Source organism: Ceratotherium simum, chromosome 5 (assembly GCF_057802395.1).
Source record: "Ceratotherium simum simum isolate JZ-2026a chromosome 5, ASM5780239v1, whole genome shotgun sequence".
In the NCBI taxonomy this organism is placed as follows: Eukaryota; Metazoa; Chordata; class Mammalia; order Perissodactyla; family Rhinocerotidae; genus Ceratotherium; species Ceratotherium simum.
Genome location: NC_141904.1, coordinates 78944511 through 78971565, shown reverse-complemented (window position 1 = coordinate 78971565; position 27055 = coordinate 78944511). Strand labels below are relative to the sequence as shown.

The 27055-nt window shown below is 38.4% G+C and overlaps 1 long non-coding RNA gene across 2 annotated transcripts in view; it reads left to right on the top strand.

Moving 5' to 3' along the window:
- The window catches only part of LOC147917098 (uncharacterized), a 94404-nt gene that overhangs the window by 63157 nt on the left and 4192 nt on the right, over positions 1–27055 (top strand). For both annotated transcript variants that reach the window (XR_015552370.1, XR_015552369.1), the window contains 2 exons: positions 14622–14727; positions 24290–24591. This is a non-coding gene — a long non-coding RNA (uncharacterized LOC147917098). The remainder of the gene's footprint in view (positions 1–14621; positions 14728–24289; positions 24592–27055) is intronic.

The following is a 27055-nucleotide window of genomic DNA, read 5'->3' as shown; positions in this document are numbered from 1 at the left end:
CAAAATGTTGTTATGCAGCACACATATGCGACTGTATATGAGTACATCATATGTCACTAAGGGAAAATCACTCTGAAAAACCAGTTTCCAGGGCTTTGCCTACACAACCACCCAAGGTGCACATAAGCAGTGCATTCTTGTTTGATGATCTAGTCAGTGATTCTCAACTGGGGGTGATTTTGCCTCCCAGAGGCCATTTGTCAATGTCTGGAGACATTTTGGTTGTCATACTGGGGGGCTGCTACTGGCATCTAGTGGGTAGAAACCAGGGATGCTGCTAAACTCCTACAATGCACAAGAGAGCCCACCACAAGAAAGAATTATCCTGCCTCAAACATCAATAGTGCTGAGGTTGAGAATCCCTGATCTAGATATTTTATTTACACTGTACCAGCACTGTTGTTGTTGTTTTCCCAAATAGTCAAATGTCACATTAACTAATTGAACACCTGGACACTTGGCTGAGTCTTCAACACTTTACCTGAAGAAGTAAACATCATGGTCCCACTCACAGGAGGTGGAAAGATAAGTTCTACTCTAGCAATTCTCAACCATGGTGTAATGACACAGCACAGGCACCCACTTTGGGTCACATTCAATTTTGAATTAGTAAGTGTTAAAAGGTCAAGTTAAAAAATTTTAAATGACTTCTTAAATATGAAATAGAGAGGCATCAAGGTTAGTGATGTCGCTCACAGTCCCTTGCAATATGCTTTCTCGGTGGTGGAGCTAGTGTTTAGAGACGACACCTTAACTGCAGATGGCCCTGGCCACTGTCATGGGTGTGTGAGCATAAGTACATCAATAGTCACATGGGTTGAGAACATACTGAGAGCTGCCAGTCTGCAACATACAGGGCAACATCTAGAAAACTCTTTATTCTCCTTTTTTTACTCACATGCCTGTGATGGCTGAGAACTGTCCTTAGAAATTCCTTGCTTTAACAGTTTATGTTGCCAAAACAATTACGGCTCCTAACACCAGAGTCTTTAGAGGTGTTTTTGAATATTAATCTTTCTTGGGGTTTTCTGCTTATGCTAGATTAGATAATGTGGTAAATGGATTTGAAAAGAATAAATCCAGGACACATTTACATTAATGCTTTCTATTTCCTGGAAATGTTTCCCTGGATAATTGTTAGATAGCCCATGGTAAGCAACTTATCAATTAATTGCTGGAAAATGCACTGTGTGTGTTACTTTGGTCTTTAATTGGCTACAACTTTTTTTTCATTAAATGTTAATTTAATTGTTTAAGTAAACAAGGCCATTAGAATAGTAGTCAATTCCTTGGAAAAATTGTTTAATGAAATATAAATTTCACTTGTAATTATGAATCAACTTTTTTATAATGAATAGATCTCAGAGTTGGGCTTCTTTTTAATTATGGAAGTTGAATAGTCTGTCTCCAAGGAAATAGTGTACCTAAAACCCTTAACTTTCCTGAGAATGTAAATTCGTCATTGTACTAGTGTATATATTTTTATGTAATATGTAATGTCATTTATTCAGAAAATGGGTGAAATTTTAAAATAATTGTTTGTCTTTAAGCTCTAATTTAAAAAGTGACCTGTTTGATAGAAACTTAAAAAACATACCTGTCCTTACGTTTGAAAGTAGAGAATCCCAGATAAAATTTAATGTTCTTTATTATTTTTACCCATTGTAACGAACAGTCATTACTTCTGCAGTATCCTTTGGCTGTTTCTCCAAGTGACAATGATTTAGAAGGGACTAGATTCTTTTTTGCAGCCATATGCCTATTTTTAAAAATTTTTATTTAAAAAAATTCTATTAAGGTTACAATATCCAACTTCTTTGTTCTTAACATGACCTCTTATCAATGAACAGTACTTTCCCATCATGAATTCTCAGTGTTAAAAAACAAAATTCAACTGAGTAAATTTTTAAAATTTTATTGGCTTTATTCCATGATTCAAGAATCAGGCAGCATCCAATCTAGCAGATATAAAGGAGCTGTACAAAATGAAAGACTCTTATAGGCAGAAGAGAGTTGGAACAAGAAAATTATACTAGGCAAAAAAGCAAGTTGGTTATTGCAAGGTTACTTTCTCTATAGGAGATGGCAGGGGTCTACCAGGCAGATTACCTAACTAGTGCTGATCAGGAGATTCCTGATTGACTGGTTTAAGGTTCTATTTCTGGGAGAGCCGAAACTTTAGTTAAAGTCTCAGTTTGGTGACATGAGGCTTAGCACAAGTGACTCTATTTTGGGCTTGTTGTCTTGTTTTTAACAATATCCTCCTTTTGATCAGACTCTCAGACTAACTGAGAGATGCAACCAAAGTTTAAGGAATCAGCGCTACTCCCAATTTTTTGCTGAATCTCTCGGTGGTATTCACGGTTCATGATGTCAGATTCACATTCTTTAAGTAGGTCATTCTCTTCATTCCTTTTCTGATGTTCTGGTCTTAGGGGGATCATTTGCTTGGTGGTTAGAGGCTGCAAACATGCATTTAAAGCTTTTGAGAGAAAGCTCCCTCACAGTGCACCAGGGAGACTATTATGATTATTATAAGCAGGATAATTCCCAATGTCTGGAGTGCACTTCAGAGCCTTGGTCCCCAAGACCCAAACCAATCAGAATCAAGTAAGTCAAAGAAAGACCCCATTGAAGGAGTCACTTTTTCAAGCCAACTGACTTGTTCAGTGATCTTATGTAGCTGAGTCTCAACTTTCCCAGAACCGTCAATCTAACTGCAGCAAGTGGTGTTGGCCATAGCACAAACACCTCCTTACTTCAGCTAAAAGATAACCAAGGGCTATCCTCTTATCAAGAACAACTTTGGCCAGGGCCGGCCCCGTGGCTTGGTGGTTAAGTGCGTGCGCTCCACTGCTGGCGACCCGGGTTCAGATCCCGGGCTCGCACCGACGCGCTGCTTCTCCGGCCATGCTGAGGCCGCGTCCCACATACAGCAACTAGAAGGATGTGCAGCTATGACACACAACTATCTACTGGGGCTTTGGGGGAAAAATAAATAAATAAAATCTTTAAAAAAAAAAAAAAAAAAAAAAGAACAACTTTGGCCAGAGAGTCTAGGGATTTTTTTGTTAGGCAGCTATTGCTTTAGCCGCAGATTCTACAATATCTTCAAGAGTTAAGGATAGGTTCCTGATCATAGCCTCATTTGCACTTACTCCTAGTTAGAGGAGTAGGGATCTGCCAAAGGAAGCTAGTTTTGAATCGTGAATGTCTCCTGGTACTTCTCATTTCAGTCTGTGGCTTGACACTGGAAAGGTGACAGCCATGGAGGCCAGTAAAATTTAAGGTTCTGTAGACCACACAGGTGGTTTTATTCTGGTTACCCTTGCCTTGTGTCCCTTTCTTTGTACAGAGCCTGGACACAAGGTTCTCTGGGTTTGAGGTTGTTAACCAGAGGCAGGGAAATAGACCCGCAAGGTTAAGGAGTCTGACATGAAAGAGAGGGAACTGAGTTTGATCCAGAGAAACTGAAACATTGGAAATCAGGGAGAAGTTTGTGATGGGCAGCACTACAGAATCACCAGCATTATGGCAAATCCAACAGTCATTTGGAAGTTGGATTATTCCCTTTGCAAAGGCCCAAGATATGTGAACAAAGACATTATCTTTCCAAGTGAGAGAAAGGCAAAAGGTGAAGAAAACAATAAAGGATAAAGACCTTCATAGTGTTAGAATTAGGAAAAAGATGGTCAGAGAGCAAAGGAGGAATGGAAAGAAACGTTCTTGATCTGATGTTTGGGAGGAAGCAGTTTACCTTGATGTCGGCTACATCTCTTCCTAGTCAATTTGATTTTGAAGTCTCCAGCATTTACACAGGACCAGATGTCAGGTGGAGCCTTCATCAGTTATGAAATATGGACCCAAGGTTTGACACCTTGCAATTTGTCAGCTGAGTCAGTGGTCAAGAGTACTTGGTAGGGTCCTTTCCATGAATCTCACTTTTGCAAAAGCATCAGAGTAAAACAATAACTTCCTGTAAATGACAAATGACTTAAAAATGCCCATAGTTAAAGATCTGATGAGAGTTCATTATAATGGAATTAAAAGGAAATTTGGTTATTTCTGTGATATACAGCATTTTGATAATAACTGGAATTATAACTGTTAACACTATACCAGGACACATCACATCAGATTTCTAGGCATTTTATATAATTTCTAGAACAATTACATTAGTAACATGCATCCAATCAAATATAACCTAAGAAGATTTAGCATCACTTCTTATTTGATAATGCTTCTCATGTAATTTAACATATCAAATAAACCTAATTATTTTAACATCTTACTAGGTGAGAGAGAAATCCTTTGAGATTTTCTAAGGGCCCTCTGGAAAATCTCAGTTAATTTGAGATCAAAAAGATTCCATTTAGAATTTGATTTTAGGAAAATGTCAAATGGTATGAACATTTGATTAAATAAGATCACAGATCATTATGAAATAATACTTAATTACCTATTTAACCAAAGTGACAACAGAAGATGTTAAAGGCAAATACAGAAGGTTACACAGTTGTGAACAAAACTAAGATCTTTTAATATTGAGAAGACTGGGTTTTCTTAAGTAATGAAAGCCTGGATTAAGACAATGTGAAACACAGTAAATTATTTTGGTAAGACACAAAATCTTTGCTGTCCAGACAGATTACTTAAAGATAAAGAAATTTTTACAATTTTTTATCAAAAAAAAATGTCCAAGAAAACTTTATTCTTTTAACAAAGAGAAAACCAAATTCTAATTTTACCCCAGCATACTTTTGATATTAAAACTCATTTTTTAAAAACTTAAATAAATCCATTCCAATCTTAGCCAGCTTGACCATACACAAAATTCTTTTCTCAAAATTCCTTTTCCACAAACTTTCTACAACTTTTTCATATCCATTCCGATTTTTTTTCTCATTCTGGAACAACCAATACATTTTACTTTCCCTACCTACTTTACATACAGTTTTTCCTTTCACTATTATTATTTCTAAGTAGTTTTAATTACATATATTGATTAGAATTCTTAACCCTTAGAATTCTTAATTCCTAGTGAAAACTAAGAAGTAAGCTATTGAGGACTGTCTGTTACATTAGCATTCTGTGAATTGGCAAATTTATAAATAGATTTCATAATTTCTAGAAGTATATTCTTCCTCATAGTAAAAATTTCAATGTGGCACAAAACATGTTTACTAATAGACCCAAATATCTTTAGTTTCTCTGTAAAAGGAAGCCAAAAGTGGATAAGCCTATGTTCAATAGTTAATGTTTCAGTATTTTACCTTATTTGTAAATGTTCTAGATATTCAATGAATATCCATCATTTAATTTATCTCAGCATAACTATAAGGTTTCAAGTTACCAAAAACATTTTGGGAACTATTTTTAAGTAGACATATCATAAAGCATCATTATTGTTGAAAAGTTATTTATAAGCTTTTATCTTACTAAAATCTATTAATTGTTCTTAACAATGTTTAGATTACTCACGAAAATTTCATGAGACATTAAACAGCTGTCATCTTAAGTTATCTTTCTTGCTGACAAATTCTATAACAGAGATAAAATGAGCTTGTTTTACCTTTAGTAAACCTAGGCAGAATAAAAGTTGTTTATCCGCATTATATCTAATACCAATAGCTCTAAAGTCATGCCTGTTTTAATTAAACCAACAAAGTTAAACTAGCTTTTATTTACTGAAGATATCCTAGATCATGTGAACTTGAAAAGCATTTGGGTTTGTTTTTATATTTCTGAGAGTACACTTAATTTATATAGTGTTTGTCTTTAAGTCAATTAAATAGAGCTCTTTACAAATTAATTTTAGCAATACCATCCAAGGTAGAAAAAATCACACATCTGCAACATACGTACATAAACATACAAACACAGACATACATAAACATGCAAATGCAAATAAAGTAACTTTCATTTTAAAAGTTTAGCCCTGAGATGGGTGTGATAATGCAAAACTCACTAGTTTATAAAAGAACAGTTGGATTTAAATTGTGTTTTTGGCAGATGGAATACATTAAGGTTACCTGCTCAGATGGCTTAAACTTTTCACTAATTTTTATGTTGAAGATTTTTAAGATTTTTTTACAGGCCTAATTTTCAAATAGCCTTCTTTCTTTCTTCCTTTCTGATAAGAATTACCTTGGTTCCTGGAGAAGACCAGGTAGAACATTTACATCTCAAAATGCCCAGAGAAGGAATGTAAGTTCCTCAAAGAAGGACCTTTTTCCCCTAAATCTAGATCTTTTACAATATCTACAAGCCCTGTGTGATGAATAGGGGAGGTTTTGGGACTGGTAAAAAGGATAGGTGGGCTTTGAATTCCTTCTAGAGCTGCATTTCTGTTCCTATAAAGAGTCAATTTATAAGGGCAATTTTTTTTACATAATTTACAAGGACAGTGTTTTTAATTCCTCAGAAAGTTGGATTGCAACCTGAATGACATCAGATCTGATCCACCCATCCAACTACATTATCTTCAATTTGCTTCTTTATATCAGGGAGAAGATCTTCAATGAAGATGGAAATCAAACGATTCCTATGTTCTAGAATAGAGCATTTTGTCTTTGGAATGTTTTTCTTTCCCTCTGGGTATATAGTTTCATTTTAGCTTAAGGGAGAAGGCCTAACAAAAAATCCCATCAGGCTCTGAATATTAGCATCTGATTTGGCCAACTTCTGAGCACAGAGCTACTTTGAAAAAAAAAAAAATCCTTTCAAATATCTTGTCAGGTTTCAGCTGAGACAAAACAGTAAATATTCCTTGCAGTACTGAATGACCCCATGGACACAAGAGGTGTCCCCAAAGAGGGTTCAAAGGATACTATCCTCCCAAGATCCAGAGCCACTCCCAAAGATAGCCCAAAGAAAGGACTTAGACAATTTCCCCAAGAGATGGCAAAAGTTGGTAGGACCCTAGCTGCAAATGGAGTGCAACTCCCATTTCTGTCCGGCCTTATCCAGCTGCAAATGGGATGCGACCCACATTTTTGTCTGGTCATATTTTGGATCCCCCAACATAACAGTGCCAAGCCAAGTTCTAGGACACAAAATGAGACAAAGAAAATGGCAATAGCTGTCCCCAGAAGAGAAAGGACCAGTAACCAATAGGTATGGATTTGGAAAGGAGGAGACCATAGAAAATTTTACCTTCCTCTTACGAATAGGCATTACAGAAATTCAGGAGAGCTGACTCTGGTAAGAATTCTCACCCTTTGCTGGCTTCTGCCAGTTTTCTCAGGATCCCATCTTCAGGCTCCAGAGTGAGTGGGGTTTGAAGTAGAGAGGGTAGCTCAAGTATCTACCAGAATTTGGTAAGGTTTCCTATTAATTTTAATTTTAGTTCTCACATGGAAGCTCCTCTTTGAGAGTAGATATGGGGGGCATCTGTTAGGCCACCAACTTGGCCAACTCTTGTCTGTGATCTTGTAGTCTCTTCAGAGTGGAAAGGCAATTCAGATGAAGGATTAGTAGGCTGTGAGTACTCAGATAAAGTAAGATCAAGGGGAGTAGAAGGAGTCACATCAGTCAGTCTTATCATCTTTTGTTGTAGGTACCTCTTGTGTCTTTAATTTTTCATTAGCCTTTTGCAATGAATCTTTCAATGAAGTTATTTTGAAATCTTGAAGCCTTTTGGAGGCTTCTACATGCCAATTAAAATAGGTATCCCCTTCTGTTTGTTCACTTTGGGAGCCCTTGCTTTCAAGTGCACTTCTTAAGTGAATTATCTTGTCTAATTAGAACATTCTCCATAATGGCTATTGTAATTCTAGGTTGTCTTAGTAAGATTTTGCCATTTTTGTAGATATTTACAGCTTCTGGGACCACATTTCCTAAATATAAAATAAGCAGTTTTGCTGGAGGGTGGTGTGTTCAGTTCTTTGAAACTTGAGGATCCCGTCTCTTTAGCTAAGCCTTGGGTCTCTTGGAGCCAAATTAATACCTAGAGGGATGTACCACTGGGCTGTGGACAGTGTGGTGTTCTACAGTGTACCTCATTGTATGGAAACTTTCTTGAGGTTGGCAAGTAACCTAGTGTCAATCTAACCCATTCTGTGACCAACTTATCCTAGCATGTGAATCTTGGAGTTAGGTGGCAAGCGCTCTAACACCTTTTATGAGCTCGACCCATGCCCATCAATTTTGCGGCTTTGGCTACTGAAATTCCCACTAACAATAAATCTGTTATTCTTTTACCTCATGTGCACATTAGCAGGAACCAACAGTAACTGAGGAAATAGAACTGTGGACACCAGAAGTAACCAAAGAGATTACTCTGCTGCTGCAGAATGGCCAAGATAAGACCTTAGGTGCACACCACCAGCAATTCCCAAAGTGGAACTACAGACTGAGCCAGGAGACTCCAACAAATGGGGCCTGTGAACTAATCAAGGGGTAGGGACTCAGGACTCAGGTTTCAGGTGGAACTGCCCATCAGCTCAAGATGACCAGATAAGCCCTGGACTGAGACTGCAGGCTAACCAAGGGCTAAAGACTGGCACTCTGTTAGAGACCTCATTAGTCTAGACTAACCTGTTAACCCAGAACTGGAAAGCCAATTAGATTGGAAGCTCAACACAAAGAGAATGGATCTCAGATCTGAGAGGACCTTACCCACGGCCCTCAGAAATGGTGGGAAAGACAGAGAACTCAAAGAATTCACTGGGTACCAAACAAGAAACCTGTGTTTCTCGTTGTCCCCAAAGCTGTCAGAAGTCTCTTCCAGATCCCATCACTGCCACTAAACTGTTAAAAAACACAATTCAACTGAGTAGATTTTAAAGATCTAATTGGCTTTATTCATCAATTCATGAGTTAGGCAGCATCCAGTGTAGCAGACAGAAGGAGCTCCAAGGAGCTGTACAAAATGAAAGACTTCTATAGCCAGAAGAGAGTGGGAAAAAGGAAGTCATACTAGGCAAAAAGCAGGTTGGTTATTGCAAGGTTACTTCCCTTTAGGGGATGGCAGGGGTCTGTCAGGCAGATTACATAACTACTGATGACCAGGTGATTCCTGATTGACTGGTTTAACATTCCATTTCTGGGAGAGCCAAAACTATGTCAAGTCCCAATTTGGTGATGTGGGGCTTAGCATAAGCTACTCCATTTTGGGCCTGTTGTCTTGTGTTTAACATTAGCTATTAATTGAGTTAAATAGTTAAATGAAAGACCTCATGTTGCTTGATGTGAACATTATTATACTAATAAGACTTTAAAAATATATGCTTCTTTTTTTGTTCCATAAACAAGAGAACTAACCTTACAAATTAAAGTAGGCAACTATTTCTTTCAAGGCTTCTTATATAAAGCTCAAATAATAGCTGAAGTTTTTGCTAAAGTGTCTGAATTTATATATTCTCTAAAAGAGCTGGATTACTCCAATAGCATAGGCCAGACAATTTTGCATGACGCTTGATAACTAAAAAAATAATTTTCAAAATTCTGCAGAAGTTTTATTATATTCATCTCCACTTCAGTCCAGGAAAGTACATAAAGTTCAGGTTATCCATAGCATCCAATGTAGCTGCTCAATTCCCTTTGGAGCAGTCTAACCTTAACTTAAGATACTCAGAGTGAAAAAGAAAAGAACAGCCTCAAAAAAGACATGAGTCTGTTGGGAAGCTGGAAAAAAACAGGTCCTAGAAATAGAGATACCGTGGGACACAGGGCATAGTAGTTCATTTTGGAAACATTTTTAGAAAATCTATATTAGGAAGATGACTATTTTTTTTTATATTTTATTTTTTTGGTGAGGAGGACTAGCTCTGAGCTAACATCCCTGCGCATCTTCGTCTACTTTTTAATGGGACGCCGCCACAGCATGGCTTGATAAGGGATGCGTGGGTCCATGCCCAGGACCTGAACCTGCGAACCCTGGGCCGCCAAAGCAGAGCGCACGCACTTAACTGCTTGTGCCACCGGGCTGGCCCCGTAAGATGACTATTGTTCACTCTCAGATTTTCTAGTGCCTTACAGAAGAATGTAACAAGATGAATTAACATAATGTTAATCGTATATTATTATAAGTATGGACAGAGGAATTGGAAGCCCATAGGGAGGAATGACCATAAAAATTCCTGAAATTGGTGATGAAGGTGCGGACACTTAAAATAGTTTTGATGATGGCATGGTGATTAGGAAAAATTTTAACCTAATTTTTTCCTAATTAGGAAAAAATATAACCAAATATTCTTAGAAACTTAGAACAATAAAATCCTGAAAATAAATCTAGCAAAAAAGTACAAGGCCTATAAGAAAGAATATATAAACTTTTATTGAATACATATAAGAAGACAAACTGCTGCACAGGAATACTAGAAGACGCAGAAGTATAAAGAAGTCAGTTCTCCCCAACGGCATGCATACTTTCAATGCAATTCCCATCAACATATTACTCTTTATTTTTTGTAATTTAAGCATTACTCTAAATTTTATCTGGGAAAATAAGTGGATAAGAATAATCAATACAATTGTGGGAAAGGAAAATGAGGAGCACTTTTGATAACAGGTGGGTGTCAAAATCATATTTTAAAGGTATGGTAATGAGAGCTGCCTGTCTTATCTAGCAGAGAAATAGCCAAAGACTAGTGGAAAAATCAGAAGTTTCTTAAAATAAGGAATATACATTAGAATTTATCAAATGAAAAGAGTAGGAAACCATGACTTATTCTATGTATGATATTGAGACAGCTGGCTTTATATTTGGAAAAAAGAGTTATATCCATATATTACAATATATAAACAATTATATGTTTACATACAAAAAATGTAAACATGAAATAATGTTAAAGCAAAAAAAATATGTAAACATGAGAATAGTAGAAAGACATAGAGGAAATATATAGGGAATAAATTGATAGACTAGACTCCATAAAAATCATAAAACTCTCATAACTAAAAACACAATAAAATAGCCAAATGATAAACTGAGAAAAACAGATGCAATACACATGATACACAATGAATTAATAACCTTACTTTATAAAGCAGCTTTTCTTAAACTTTTTCTCAGAATCACTCTACTACTTTCAATAATCATTGAGGACCCCCTCAAAAAACTTTTGCTTATGTGGATTAAATATTTACTATTTTGGAAGTTACATCTGCAACATTTAATATTTCTTTTTAATTTATTTCAAAATAACAATAAACTCATTAACAGAAATGTTTGTATTAAAAATGTTTTTTCCAAAGCAAAAAAAAAAAAAATAGGGAAAAGAATGACATTGTTTTATATTTTGCTAATCTTTGTAATTCATATCTGCTTCCGCATTCAATCTGATGGAACATCCCACATCACGTGGCCTCTGCAACCACGGCTGATGTGGAAAAGAACAAGGAAACTCCAGAAATGCTGGACTTAGCATCATTAAGGGCAAGAACCAATGCCAGCAAGTATCTACCTTCAGACTTATTTAAAAAATAAATAAAAAGCGGAAAAAGAGGAAGGCAGGGAGGAAGGGAAGAAGATGAACCCTAACCATTTAAAGCCACCGTGGCTCAAGCATTGGGTCACTTGGTGCTGAAAGCAATCTTAACAGATCGAACTTTCCATATCTAAGTGGTTCCATCTTTGCCTCAATTCCCACACCCTTCTGAAAAGGCTAAAAATAAGGTAAAACCCATGTTTCAGAGCCCATTTGGTGACAGAGGTGGAGCTCAAATGATGTTAGTATAGACCACATCGTCACTACTCTCTTCCCCTACATTTGTTTGTAGAGGTTAACGTGAAGAGGAATTGGGGCTTTATAACTAGGGAAGGAAGAAAGAGTTTAGCTTAGGGATGTGAATTCAAAGGGCAGAATGGAAGAGAATTGGGAAAAGAACATGGTATTCTGTTCCCTGCAGGACCCCTGGAATGGGTTTGAGCTTCTATATTTCAAGATGTAAGAGCCAGAAATAGTGCAACTCTGAGCTCAAGCTGATATGTTTCATGCTTCAGGTAGGGACATAGTACGGCCAGAATCATGGGGGTTGGGGAGGCAGGGGATGCTGCATTCTCCCCACTTCTGCCTAGAACTCCAAAATAAACTGGTTCCCTGTGGTAGACCCTGTGTTACACATTTAGCTAATGTTTCATTTTTCTCTCCCTGGACACCCAGGAAGACTATATTTCCACAGCCTCCCTTGCAGTTAAGTTGGAGCTATGTAACTGGGTTCTAGGGAAATGCATGTGGGCAGACATGATGTATATGGCATCAACAGCTGCCCTAAAACTCTCCTGTCCTTCTGTAGTAACCACTGAAGCCACTTGTTTCAGCTGGCAACATCACAATATGGAAAATCCTTGGGTCCCTGAGTCACCATTTAGAGGAAAGCTGCCAAGGAAAGCCACCCAACACAAATCAGACTGTTGTATGAAAGATAAGTAAACATTTGTGGTGTTAAGCCATTAAGACTTAGGGGTTATTTGTTGCTGCAGCATAGTGTAGCTGTCATGACTAATACACACCCCAAGAATGAATGTTTCAGATCTGTAGACACGTCCTTGACTTTGATAGTGGAGGTCTGATTGTAAGCAGTGAAGCCTGTTAATTAAGTTACTTCCTGGGCAAAAGATCAGCTATATGAGAATTACCAAGAGAGGAAGAGCAAAGCAGACATAGCTAAGTGCTCTGCCATCAAATTGGCTTGTGATAATATATGGGAACCCTTTTAGGAACTCCCAGAAATATTTGTGAGAGGGGGCACTCTAAGAAGAGTTCGTTGCCAACAATCGTATGAATGGAGACCAAAGATAACATTGTTTTTGCACACACAGGAAATGTAGTCTTTTTTGATGTCACGGACTAGTATATTGAGATTATACTTGTGTCACGCAAAAAAAAAAAAAAAAAAATCAAAAGCTGATCTCCACTCCCTGGTCCAAAAATGATAATCACACTCATCCCCTTTCAAAGCTCTGCTTCAGTGTATCTCAAGAGCCTTGTGATCTCAGGGGAACTATCCAGCTCAAAACAAATAAAAAAGCTTATGTTTCTGGCAAGTTAAAGAGAATCTGTCCTGGAGCAAGTCTCATTCTGCCAAATGGGAATCTACCTCCAACCTACGCCTTGAGAAGAGACTCTGACATTTGTTATACAAGTCAAGCCCGTATTTACTCCTTTGGTAACCAGCTGAGAGACCCCTGAGACCAGTCCAAATAAATGACTTCAAGAAAAGGAATACTCCAAGCAGGAATGATGGCCTGTGGAAATTGCATCACCGTGCATGACTATAATCCCCTACCATTCACATAAGAGCAATTATTCAGACTCCCCTCTAGATGAGTAGTCCTATCAATCATTTGGTTTGGGTATCAGGAAAGCTTTAATCTTTCATTACAACCACCAGATTGAGTATTTTCTAATTTTTAAAACAAAATAATAGTAGCAACATTGTTGTATATTCCAACCAAACTTATTTGTACAATTTATCAAAAATAAGCATAACCTCTTCCTCTCTCTCCATTTCAACTGATAAAAGCCTTAGAACAAATCCAATGGCTCACATTTGATTCCAGTCCATTAGTCTGCCTACCTCTAAGATAAAGCGCACTAAATTTTTTATTGTGTAGTGCTAAGGGAAATAATCCCACCACTAGAGGACCCACAACATTGAATTATTCATAGGCTTCTTATTTCAAAGTCTATTATAACTCAGGGTGCCTCTGGGACTTAGGTACTTCGTTAACAATTTTGATAGGCCTTCTGCACCTCAGCTGTGGGAAAATGTGTGCTTAAAGGGAGATCATCGGTATTAATGCCAAACCAAGTTTATAATTCCTGTTAAATAAGAGGAGGTATCTTCATAAAGTCAAATGCAAATATTATGATGACCTATTGTATAAGACAATATTTTAGAAGCTCAGTTTGTTCAGTTTTATCACACACCCTCGGGTAAATGTGAAATCTTGAAATGCTTTACCAATTGGGTATTTATGAGGTGTATGTGTGTGTGAGAGAGAATAACAAATATTTCTCCATAGGTTATTTGATATTGAGAGTAGGATTTTCTAAATCCTCATTTTCTGAAGTGACCTAGAATCAGCAAAGTTCTAGGTGAAAGTCATCCATAAGGCAAGTCAGTTTTATCAAAGTCATCTACTTTTGATATAAACATGTCTGTGTTTTCTGCTCTAGACACATTCTTCCCAGCATGGAGGTGATTCTGAAGTGTGTTTAAGTTATGTCACTGACCATCGGTGACTAATTCACATTTTAAATTGATCTATGTTGCTTAAACGTTTCCCATCAGCAGTCATTTTGGTTTAGTTACTGGGTCGTCAATGTTGGTGCAATCAAGGAACCTTTGTTTATGGTCAGAGCATTGCCGAGTTCTGATTAACTGAATCTACTTAAAATCAGATTGTTCTCAATATTAAGTATGTGTTGACAAGAGTACAGACTACACAGAGCTCTTTTGCTATGAAGTAAGATGGACTATATTTGATATGTTATATGATACATAATAATTTTGTCCTGTTCTAAATAGTGGATTTTATAAATAAAATGCCCAAAACACAATATCAATCTCTAAGAAAAGCAGAAAAACATGTTCACATTTACACTGGACAGTTTTTGCAAAGTGCACAGCTGTGAATTTCACATTCACATGAAATGATCTTTTCTACGCAGGACCAGAAGGGTGTCCACTGTGGCCTAGCCTGAGGTCTGCACACCATGGATGACCTCACCCTACCTTACCTTATGGCAGAAGCATCTCTTGATATTCTCCTGTGTGGTAAGTATGAGAGGGCAGAAATGGAAATATATACGTACAGGAATGTGGATTCTACCCAGGGAAGACTGGATGCTGACAAATTTTAAATGGTCTTCTGTAACAAAAAAAACTTTTAGTGCCTAAGAATTCACATTATCATGTAAATTACCATGGTAGTGATATCATAACAATGATAATAATGAGAATTAACTTTTATTGAGCAGTTTACTTACTACTTACCAAGCACTATCTATCTCATTTAATCCTCATTACATTCTGTGAGGTAGCTATGACAATTATCTCCCATTTTGCTGACCAGGAAACCAAGCTTCAGCAAGAGAAGTAATTCATCTACGGTCAACATGGTCTAAAGGCCTGAGCCAGCTTTGCACCCAGGCAGTTTGGCTCCAGAAGTCTTAACTATTGTGGTAACCTTGAAAGTGGTCCCCCAATAATCTGCACCTCTGGTATTCACACCCTTCTGCAGCCCCCTTCTACAGGAATCCAAGCTAGCCCTGTGTAATGACAAAGATTCTCTCCTTGACCAAACTCTAGCCAGGCTCCTCTGAGCTCCTTCTCAACTAGGCCTCAACCTTGACCTATAAGGACTTGAACAAAACATTAACACAGTTTCTAACAGCTCAAGGCCACATCCCCCCTTAAAGTGCTTGCCTGAGAAAACTCAAGGCTGCCAGATGAATTTACTGTTTGTTCCAGCCATCTCCTGCCTGAAGCTAGGACTCCTGTCTCCCAGCCTCTGTGGGAGAGGAAGAGGCTAAATTCCATGAGCACCAGTTAGCAAACCCAGATGGGTGTCACATGGACCAACCCCTGCTTCCTGCTTTTTATAATTTTTCACTTCCCTGACTCTACTGAGACCCTGATCACATGCCCCCCTTTATTCCCTCTCTCTTTAAAACACCCAGTCACCTCTACAAATCAAAGTTAAGTTCAATTTTATATGGACTCTTTTCCCTATTGCAATAGTTGTAGCTGATTAAAATCTGTCCTTACCCCTTTAGATGGTCTCCAGCTTTGGCAATAACCTGTTGGATTCAGCAGCAGAGAGGCAGAGTGACTTGCAAAGCTGGATCATGAAAGGCCTTGTAGCATCCACTTTGAGATCTCCAGAGTGTTCTCCAGAACACTCGCCCTTGGAGATCTGAGCCACCATGTCCAACTGCCTTGAAGCCACCATAATCGAGGGACTATGTGAAAAGATGATGGGGAGAAGGCCTGAGACAACATGGAGAGAGAGAGAGGCCTCCAGCAACTCAAGTCATCCTGTCTCAGCAGATACAAGTCGTTCCCTCTCAGCCTTGCCCACATTGCAGATTTGTCAGCAAACTAGTTGATTGTTGTTTGCATTAAGCCACTAAGTTTTGAAGAGATTTGTTATGCAGCGATAGATAACTAGAACAGCCACTGCCAAGTACAGGCTCTTTCCACTCTCCCGGGATGCCTCTCTTTCTTCCTAGTACTCAATGCTAAAGGTCCTCTTCAGCCTCTTTGCCCCACCTCAGCTCACCCACAGACACACATACCAGGCCGAATGGAGAGGAAAATCGACTAAACACCAAGCCCATCGCCAGTCATAAAGGAGGTAAAAGTAACAAAAGAGAAAAATACCTGCTATTTCAAATGAAATGTTAATGCATATAGGAAACTCTTTTCTATTTCTTAAAGGACATATACTACCAACAATATGTTGGCTGATTTCTATTTGCTGGTGAGAATTTTCTTTAAAAAATAATTCTTAATTTTGTGTAGAAAGACACCAGTTTCTCTTACAAGGACAAAAGTATGAAAAACTTTAATGGTTTTATGTTTACATTTAAATATATTCAAATATGTTAAAAATCACCTTGCTTGTACCATCAGTAATCTACGTAGGTGATGTGGTTCACTATATGGACGACTTTCTTCATCTGGATAAGATTTCTAACACTTTAAACTCGAAATTATTGGTGAAACAACAGAAATCACATTAATCCCACATTCTGGACCGTTAGTTGCAAAATGAGACAAAATTGAAATAAAATTCTAGTCAGGGCTTCCAAGAGTCATGATCCTGGAGGGAAAAGGAGCCTTCGCTCATGTAAACCATGACTCCTGAACTTGATTCACATGGCACTCGGAGTCCTCAGACCCCTGAGAATTTATTAGTCTGCACTCAATTCACTGGAAACTTGCCGATGCCTTTGGCAGTAGCTTTGGTGCTTTGCTTTGTCTTGTGCTTGACAGGGTATTTGGTTGTTCCCTTACAAAACATTATACCTTGTGAATCTCATTGGCTCCCATTCCCGCGCTGCAGAATGTGTGATGGGCCTCCATGATTTGCCTCAATTTGCCTCCTGTTTGAAGCTAGTTAGTCCTCTGACCCTGTTGTTGATGCCTTCACACAACCTACCTTAAGGTCAAATCTGGGATCCAGAATTATTGCAAGCAGAATGTGGAAGGGCTGCTCTGTGAGTGGTTGAGAGCTTACAATGCCCCTTACCGACTTGCAGGCTTTAAAGAAAGACTCAGTTGGGAGATCGAAGGGTTTTAATTCCAACAACTGGACACAATAGGTAACAACGTTTTTCTCAACATGCAATTTAACCACTGGCCAAAAAAAAGGAAAAAATAAATCAGCCTTTATCCCTGAAACATAAACTGAGACTAACAAAACAATCACATACATAACTGGCAGGGCTCAAAAGCCCTGGACTTTTCAGAATATTTCACATATTTGCTCTTATGGATCCCCTATCTACTAATAAATTCTTACCAGTCACAGCATGTATGCCAGGTTTGGTTTCAGTAAATATAGCCACATAAACATATATTAGCATAACATGACATTTTAATTATAAAAATGATAGGTTTTTAGTAATTCATAAACAAAGCATAGAAGCATTAGGTAATAAATATCTTCACTGCAAATATATGTGTACAGAGTTACTATATGAATTTTCTATATATATATAGATTATACATTTTAATAAACATTCATCACATTTTTCATCGACTCTGAATAAGTGCTGGCAATGCTGTCAACGGCTCTGAACTTTTATGAGATCTAAGCATGTAATTACCCCAATCCAGCCTAAGCAAGGCCAGCCCATCTTGTAATACCGTATGACAAAAAGTTAGTGAGGGCCCACATCAGCATTTATGCCAACGATATCTCGGCAAAATGCCCCTGGGGGAGAGGCTCAACTCCTTCAGAAATGCCCAAATCTTCTGACAAAGTGGCTTCATTTCACCAATATGATTTCTTCCTTAAGGTAGAAGTTTTATTTCCTCCTCTGGCTTACAAAAGCAAGTAAAAGGAGATAGAGCTAGGGTGGTACAGGGCTTAAAATAGGAAATTTTGGGGCCGGCCTGTTGGCATAGTGGTTAAGTGCACTCCGCTTCGGTGGCCCAGGGTTTGCAGGTTCGGATCCCAGGCGTGTACCTACATACTGCTTATCAAGGCAAACTGTGGCAGGCATCCCACATGTAAAGCAGAGGAAGATGGGCACGGATGTTAGCCCAGGGCCAATCTTCTTCACAAAAAAAAAAAAAATGGGAAAGTTGTAGCTCATTATCCAAAATCCCTGCAATACATGTATCTAGGCCTGGGGAGGTGAAAACTCCTGCAGCTACTCCTTTCTCAGAGACAGGAACGCGTTCCTCATCTTACCTGGCAGTGTTTCTCCAATACTTGCCATTCCCTCCCCCAACCCTAGGCTCAAGGAATGATTAGAAAACAGCAGGTGAAGGCAAGACTATGATTTCGGTATCTCTGTTGTCTCAATGACCAAATTCAGAGCAAAAATTTTGAAAATTTATACTCCTGGTTATAGAGGGCCCAAGCATGAATATATTCTTAATTCTGAAGAAGCATAACCCTTCTGGTACAAAAAGAACATAAATCAATTCATAAAATGCAAAGTTTATGTCCATGTTTGTCCAAATGGGAAAGAAGAAACAAAGCAATAGAAGACAGTCTGTGACCCCAACCACATTAAATAAAAATACAACTGCTTTATGGTAGGACAATTACATGAGAGCTAAGTCAGCACATTATTAGTGACATCATCCAAGTAGGAGAGAAGAAAAAAGACTTATCTGCACTCTAGGTAATTCCTAAAATTTTCCTCCCAATATTCTCCCAAAATCCAAGATTCTTATTGCAACATCATCTTTATTCCTACACCAAATTTACAAAAGAAGCTTCCCAAATTAGCCATAGGACCTTTGGCATTTTTTTGGACCACTATTGCATTCACTCATATATTCAACAAATATTTACCAAATGCTTTCTAAGCATGAGACACAGAATAGATACAAAAACATATATGACAATTATCTCACCCTTTAAAAAGAGATTTTATAAAATGACTACAACTACCTGTCATATTAGTAAGACAGAAAAAAAAAAAAGATAGCTGTCAGGTAAGGTAAAAGTGTGCGTAAGTGTTTCCCCAAAAGACATTCTTAAACTTTCCTTTAAATTCCAGTGCTTCTATCACATTGAAATATGCAGTAACAAAGCTAAAACTTATAAACTGCACATGGTCACATAAAACCTTTGAACTTAAGTGTCTTGCAGAGTACTGAGTATTTAAGTTATTTTTCCAACATGGTTAAATTTCTCCCAAGCTATTCTTATTTCCTATAATAGGCTCCTAATGACTAAGGTGAGTTAGTATAAGTTATTATCCTTCCTTACAAGAAGGTCAAGGTCTAGAATAGCAGCTTAGGCTGCCAGAGAATCACCCAGTAACTGAGTGATTTAGCCAAGACTCAAATGCCTATCAATAGATTCCATATTCAATGATCCTTTGACACATGCCTTCTTGGTCATGCAACATTTAAAGCTTCATGGTATATATTCCAAATTCAAGATGATCAATTCCATCATACCAAAACCATCTGACCCTCCCCATGAATCTACTGGCACCTTCTATTAACTGTTTTGCAGGTGTCCACCCTGCAGCCAGAGTAAGCTTTTCCAAAGGCAACCAACCAGTCTTGCTGCTGCAGAAAACCAATTTGACAATTCCTCCAAAAGCTGACCATAGAACTGCCATGCGATCTAGCAATTCCACTCCCAGGTGTATACCCAAAAGAATTGAAAGCAGGGTCTGAAACAGACATTTGTACACCAAAGTTCATTGCAGCGTTATTCACAATAGCCAAACGGTAGAAATAAGCCAAGTGTCCATCAACAGATGAATGAATAAAGAAAATGTGATATATCCACACAATGAAATATTATTCAGCCATAAAAAGAAATGAAATTCTGATACATGCTACAATATGGATGAATGTTGAAAACATGTTAAGTGAAATAAGCTAGACATCAAAGCACAAATATTGTATGATTCTACTCACATGAAATATCTAGAATAGGCAAATTCATAAAAACAGAAAGTAGATTCTTCAATTCAAATTTATGAATTTGCCTATTCTAGATATAGGGGCTGGAGGTGTAAGAAATGGGGAGCCATTGTTTAATGAGTACAGATTTTCCTGTTTGGGTTAATAAAAGTTTTAGAAATAAATGGTGGTTGCACAACATTGTGAATATAATTAACACCACTAAATTGTACCCTTAAAATGATTAAAATAGCAACTTTTATGCTGTATACACTTTACCACAATAAAAAAATTAATCAAATACCAAAAAAAAAAAAAAAGGAACCAGTCTTACTAGGTGATGCCTCTTCTTAAGCCCCTTCCATTGAAGTAATTAGAATGAAGACTACATTGATAACATGGTCTAAGGGTTCTACAAAGTATGGCCCTCCCCATCTCCATGGGCTCACTGAGTACCACTCCTCTTTCTACTCTCCACTCCTTACAATCCGGCTTCCTCTCAGTCCCTTGAAAGCATTATGTTCCTTCTCTTCATAGGGCCCTTGCATATGCGAGGTCCTCTGTTTCTATCATTCTTCTCTATCATCTTCTCCTAGTTAACACCTACTCACCCTTCAAATTTCAGCTTAATTCTCATTTTTTAGGGAAGCTTTCCTGATCTGACAAGTCAAATCCTCCCATTCTGCTCTCAATTAAAAAAAAAAAAAGTCTCCTTTATAGTACTTATTGTATTTTAGATTTATTTTTATTTACATGGTTTTTGGTAGCCAGCTTCCAAGATGGCACCCAATGATCTCTGCCTCCTTGGAATGGTACCCTGTGTAGTCCCCTGCTCACTATTCCAGGGTTGATTTGTATGACAAATAGGACATGGCACAAGTCACTTCGCAGGTTTGGTTTTAAAAGACTGTCACTTCTATCTTGGCCTCTCACTCTCTGTCTCTCTGCCTTTATGTCTCTCTCTCGTATCACTTGCCCTGGGGGAAGGTTTATCATGAGCAGCCCTTTGCAGAGGCTCACACAGTGACGAACTGAAGCCTCCTGTTCACAGCCACGTAAGTGAGCTTGGAAGTGCATATTCCAGTCCCAGTCAAATCTTCAGAGACTGCAGCCCTGGTCAACAGTTTGACTACAACCTCATAAGAGACTCTGAACAAGAACCACCCAGTAAGCCACTCCCAGTTTCCTGACCCTTAGAGACTGAATAAAGTAATAGATGTTTGTTGTTTTAAACTGCTGGTTTGGGAGTAATTTTTTATATAGGAATAGATAACTAATACATGATTATTTGATTAATATTCCCCTATCAAGTTCAAAGAGGGCAGAAACTGTTCCTTACTGTGCTCACCAATGCCTATTGCAGTATTTGACATATAGTAGACACTCAATAGATATTTGTTTACTGAATGAATGAATTAATGAACCCCAATGACCTCACAGGTCTACTAGAAAGGAAGTAGAAAGCTTACATATCTTACATTGCATTGGATGTCATGGGTCATTCAGCAGCAAGCTTCATTGACATAACTTTAAATGTAAACGACACTTCATTCACAAGCAACCCAGGGAAGAAAAATCAGTACTCATATTTTTAATTAATCTACCGTGCAACTTGACAACCTGAAAAAAAGTAAATTTAGATAATTTTAGATGGAATGGAGACTAGGAAAAAGGGACCATTGCAAACAATGCAGTCATTCCTTCATTGAAATGGAAGCCAATGGAAGTCATCAGAGGGTTGAAGAAAATGAAAAGGACAAGGTGAAAGTGAGGTAGAAACTTATTTGGGAGAAACATACTTTCTGTCCATCTCTGTGACTGACAGGTTTCTCATGAAAATAGCTCAAAGCCAACTGATGCATTTTTACTCCCTTAATGCCAAGATACTTTTTAAATGATTTTCCAGATCCAAGGATGATAGTTAAATAGACAAAGAAGAAAAAAAAATGATCACATTAAATAAGACATGGAAAAGAACTGCTTTAACATGAAACTTGATACTGAGCCATTAGAACAAGAAGCCACAGTCAGACACCAAAACATCAGCATCTGTTTCCCTCGAAGAATAGTGTTACCAGTTCAACAGCACATAACACAAACATTTAAACCAGCTTCTCATCCAAGTAAGCATGGATCTCTCCTGGCCTCCTCCATTGGACCAACTAACTCCCTGAACATGTCTTAGATCAATGGAATATGAAAGCATACTACACAGAGATTAAAAAAAAAAGAGAGAAGGGGCATATAATTTGAGATTGGGAACATCCGAGCAAAATCCTTGAGAGATAATGAAAGTAGGATTGGGACAGAAAGCTTGAAGTTACAAAAGAATTAGAAAATGGCAGAATGGATGGCACCCATGGGTAATGTAATGTATTTGTACTCTCTCACTACACACTGATTTCCATAGTGTACATTTTCATGTGTACATAGTGCTTACTTCAAACATGTTTATTGTGGGGAGGCCCAAAGACTGACAGCCCGATGTATATAGGTTCCTCTGTGCCCCAAATTGCTATATTCCCACTGCATGCCAATAAAAATGGTCAAGTTGGGACAAGATTTGAAGCACAGAATGTTAGAGAGAGAAAGGATATTACATCTTATTATTTTTACGTTCATGTTTTTAGAGGAAAAAAACCTGAGACACAAATACCAATTCCCCTGTGTTATTTCTCTAGTCCCTATTCTGATTACTTCCCATCATCTGACTCTCTGAGAATGTCTCCTTTGAAGGAACGTGTAGCCAGCACGTGGAAAGCGTTAAAAGCCAGGCTGAGGGATTCAGACATAGATCAGTGAGGCATTGAAAGCACTGAGGCAGTTTAGCAAGGATGTATCAGCTATGAGGTAGGGGGATTATTCTGAAAGCAATATGGAAGGTGAGCTAAAAAAAAAAAAAAAGAAAGAAAGAAAAAAGAGGAGGATTAAAGCAATTAGGGTTGGGAAGAGGAAAGTAAGCAACAAAAAATGACTTGGGGCAACTTAAAAAAAAGGAGAGCAAGAAGTAACTTATTGAAAGAATATTTGGTAGGTAGGTCATAAAGTCCAAGAGAAAGTTGAAAGACCAAGCTTTGGAAAGGCCCTGAACCAAAGTAGCCCTGGAAATTCAGGAAAGTGAGAATTCAGGGCACTGTCTTTAGGCCAGGCCAGTGGGAAGAATCAGGATCAATTCTTTTCCTTCTTTGAGTCACTCTCAGGGATCAAACTCCCATGAGAGCTTGGTTTGCACATTGACTGCTTGGACAGGAGAAGGAGAGCATCCTGACTTGACCGTCCCTTCAAGATTTGAAGTGTTTTCCCCTTAACTTTATAAAGGACATTGGATACTCCTTTTTAAAGTTAAAAAGGATACTAGGCAAATTAAATGGCTGCCCATACGCGGACTAGCAAGACAGCTTGTCTTAACTCAGTCCTAAGGGGATGGGAAATGACTGAGGGTAGAGGCCAAGCCCAGGGTTACATCCAGCATGCTTCCTATTGTCTAACCTCAAAATCAGTTTTGATGCATACTCTGACAGTAACGATTGTCCTCAGCACAGGTGGCAGGAAAGTGACTTATGCACTCCTAAATCCCCACTTCATATGCCTTAGATTACTGTCACATGAACAGTCAAGTCAAATGCATCCAGGTCCTCCTGTCAGGTGCCATCAGGTGGGCTGTCAAGTGCTGTCAGCTGTCACTTTCCCTTTCTTCCTTATCTCCTCCAAGTGGTGGGATGTGACACTGGTAAATGTTCAGTCTTACTAGGAATGAGCCTGCCCAGTGCACAAGAAAGCAGAGAGACTGCAGAGTTGTTACTTGGTCCTGTTTTCTGCAAAACAAGCTGGTTTGTAGTTAAGACCAGGGAAAATGCCCAAAACCTCTTCACCCTCATTCATGGAAGAGCGATCATCCCTGAAAGAGAGAAGAGACAAAGGTTGTCAAACACAGCCAACAACATTTGCATAGCCCTAAAACTACAGATCTCAAGAGCCCCCAAACACGCTCACCAATATGTCCCATCACCCTTTGTATATACATCCTTCTGGAAAGTGATCTCAAGTGATCAGGAGAGGAAGCTGAAACTTTGTCTCCAACTGACTTTATAAGAGGGGATTTCAGAAATTTTTCTTAGTATCTAAAAATGTTTATTTAAAAAAAGAATAAATAAAACAGCATTTGTGTGAAAACAGAACAAAGAAAAAAGAACAAGGTTTAGGTAAACCTTTTGTGTTTTTTTTCTTCCAGAGAAAGAGAGACACCCTGTGGATTTCAGAGAGAGCCCAATGTAGCTCAGTTTACTTGAATATTCCATAAAGGAAAAATATTATTTCTTAAGAAGCTGGAAGCAAAATAGAGCACAAAGACAGATAAAGAGGAAGTTCAAGTGACCAGCACAGATGAACAAAGATCTATAGCTTCATGACATTGAGCAGAAATTCCTCTGGGACTGTTTTCCCTACTGTGTGGCAAACCAATGAAGAATGTGCAGGAACCCTACAGATTTATACAATTTGAAAGCAAAAGGTTGGAGAAAGTCAGAGTTCCGGGTAAGTCCCATGTTCCCCCTCTTAACATTGAGATGTTCGCAGAGACTAACCTAGAAGCAGAGCCAAGGGAAAGATTCCACCTGGAAAGCAATTCTGAGTCCACAGCTCCCCTTGTATCCCTGCTTTGGGGACTACATGGCAGGACCATTAGGGGATGCAGTAAATATACTTCCCATCAGGTCCCACGTAACAGATATTTTGATTTGATTTGAAGCAGTGCTGCAGAGAATGGAACCTGGTTTGAACCTGATCTCATCTGACACGTACAAAGATGTAAGAAGAGAAAGCAATTTAGTCTGCAGCTCTCTTTAGTCATGCCTGGGAAATAATTGCAAAGAGAGGCAAGACAGCCCAGAGCCTGGAGGGGGCACTGGGGCAGGCAGGGAAGAAGAACAGATGGTCTTCAACACTGAGCACAAATGAAAATGAGCCATGTGCTTCCAATGGAATCTGTTTTGGTATCTCATCTGCAGCTATGAGAGGCACTGAATGCTGTGTGATTTAAACACTGCCCCAAAGACCTGCAAAATAAAGGAATGTGCATACATGCATACACGCCATGAGCCCCCTGCCACTATTTTCCAAGAGAATTCATAGTGTGTGATACTATGCTAGGCTGGTCAGCTTCTCCTTTTCTCCCTCTTTGAGAAACTTGCTATCTAGACCTAGAAATCAGTTTGTAAATATAAAGCAAAGCCAAATAATGTGCAAACACGTGAATATGCACATTCTTGCACTTAGAGACAAGTGCAATAACACAGAAACTAGGGCTGAGAGAAACAGTCCCATGACTCCTATCACTGATTTAAAAAAAGAAAGCAAAGTGGATCAGAGAGTTCATGTGGCTGTGCTAAAGTCAGACAGCAAGAAATGAAACTCAGGTCTCTGTCCTTAGTCTAACATGGTTTCCATTACAAAATGTGGGAAGCCATTCCATGCTCAGACACAGAAAGGCATTTTCTTTATAAAAATCATACAAAACCTCTAGATGTTCTTTAAGCCTGCTTGCTGTATGTGAAAAATTATGAATAAAAAAAAACTTTAACAGATGTACCAGAATTTATATATCTTATATATCCAAAGACACCTACTCTTTAAGTGGTGATTCTAGAAAGCCAGTGGAGTTGCTATGGTTTGCCACATTGTGGAAATTTCACTCTAGACACTGTCATCAGAGTCAGTATTGAGTGACACAATAAAACCATTCTCATGACTTTAAAGTCATATGTTGCATTTGTCAGTACCATTCAGAAAAAGAATTCATCCCAGATAGTTCAAATGAAAAGATTTTAAGGACGAGATAACTTAAAGAGGTGAGGGCAGGGTTAAGGATGATGAGGTACCCATAGACTAGAGACGTTCCCAGTGCTGAGACTGGGAAGCCATTGGGTGACAGTACAGGGGAGGAAATAATGTTACTCAAGTCCAGTGAGAGATACAACCGTGGAGACTTTGCCACCTCAGGGAAATCATAGTCTTGGAAGGTCTTATCTCTTAACAGAGATGCACTGTTAAAGCAGTGTATCCCAACCTCTCTCTCCTCCTGCCTGCCAATCTTCTGCTAGTGCCTCCCAATGGAAACGAGCTGACAAGGAAGCTGGGGTGATCCCATCCACAGGGACCCACATCAAGGCAGAGATATTGGCTTTAGCGGGACAGACAGCAAAAAACTGGGACGCACATCATTTCTGAATTGAAATGAGTTGATTATCCACCTTTTCTACCATCCTAAATTACTGCTGCTTCTAAAAGCCATACTCAGTCCAGTTTGCAGGGAGTAACTGCCCCTAAGTTTAATTGTTTTGTTTTTTAATTCTTCATGTACATTAAAAGCCACATCTGGCACGAACTGAACAGAAATATTTTGTTGACTGGTGGTCACAATTCCAAATGAATGATCCATTCCTCTAGTTCTAAATGAATTAATTGTAAGTACTCTACATAAAGTACTCATACAGGAACTAGCATGTAAGTTCTTAATAAGGCTTTTGTACTTTTGGTTTTTACTGCAGGCCATTGTACTTGAAGTGAATCATTTCAAACAAAATGAATTAGCACAGTCTGGCAAGTAGGGCCCTTCCCAGCCCATTCAGCCATCATTTCTGGAAGGTCATCAATGCTGGTCTGGCATCTTGGAGTTAATCTGCACTGCCAGTTTCTGCAGTACTAGAGAAGTATGCCATGTTGAATGAAGTCCTTCCAAGTGTTGGTCATCATGGACAAAGGGTGCTTTTGTCACAACCAATTTGTAATGGAACAAATGGCAATGGAATGCCATGGAAGGAACCAAGGATTCAGGGACTTGGTTCTCATTCTAGCTCAGTTTGATCTTAAATAAGCCACTTAAACTCTTGAGGGGTAAAACTCCTCATCTCAAAAGTAAGCAAGTTGAAAAAGACTTCTGAATGCCAAACTTTTTTGTTTCAGTAGAACCGTGTTATCTAAAATACTATAGGGACAAGTA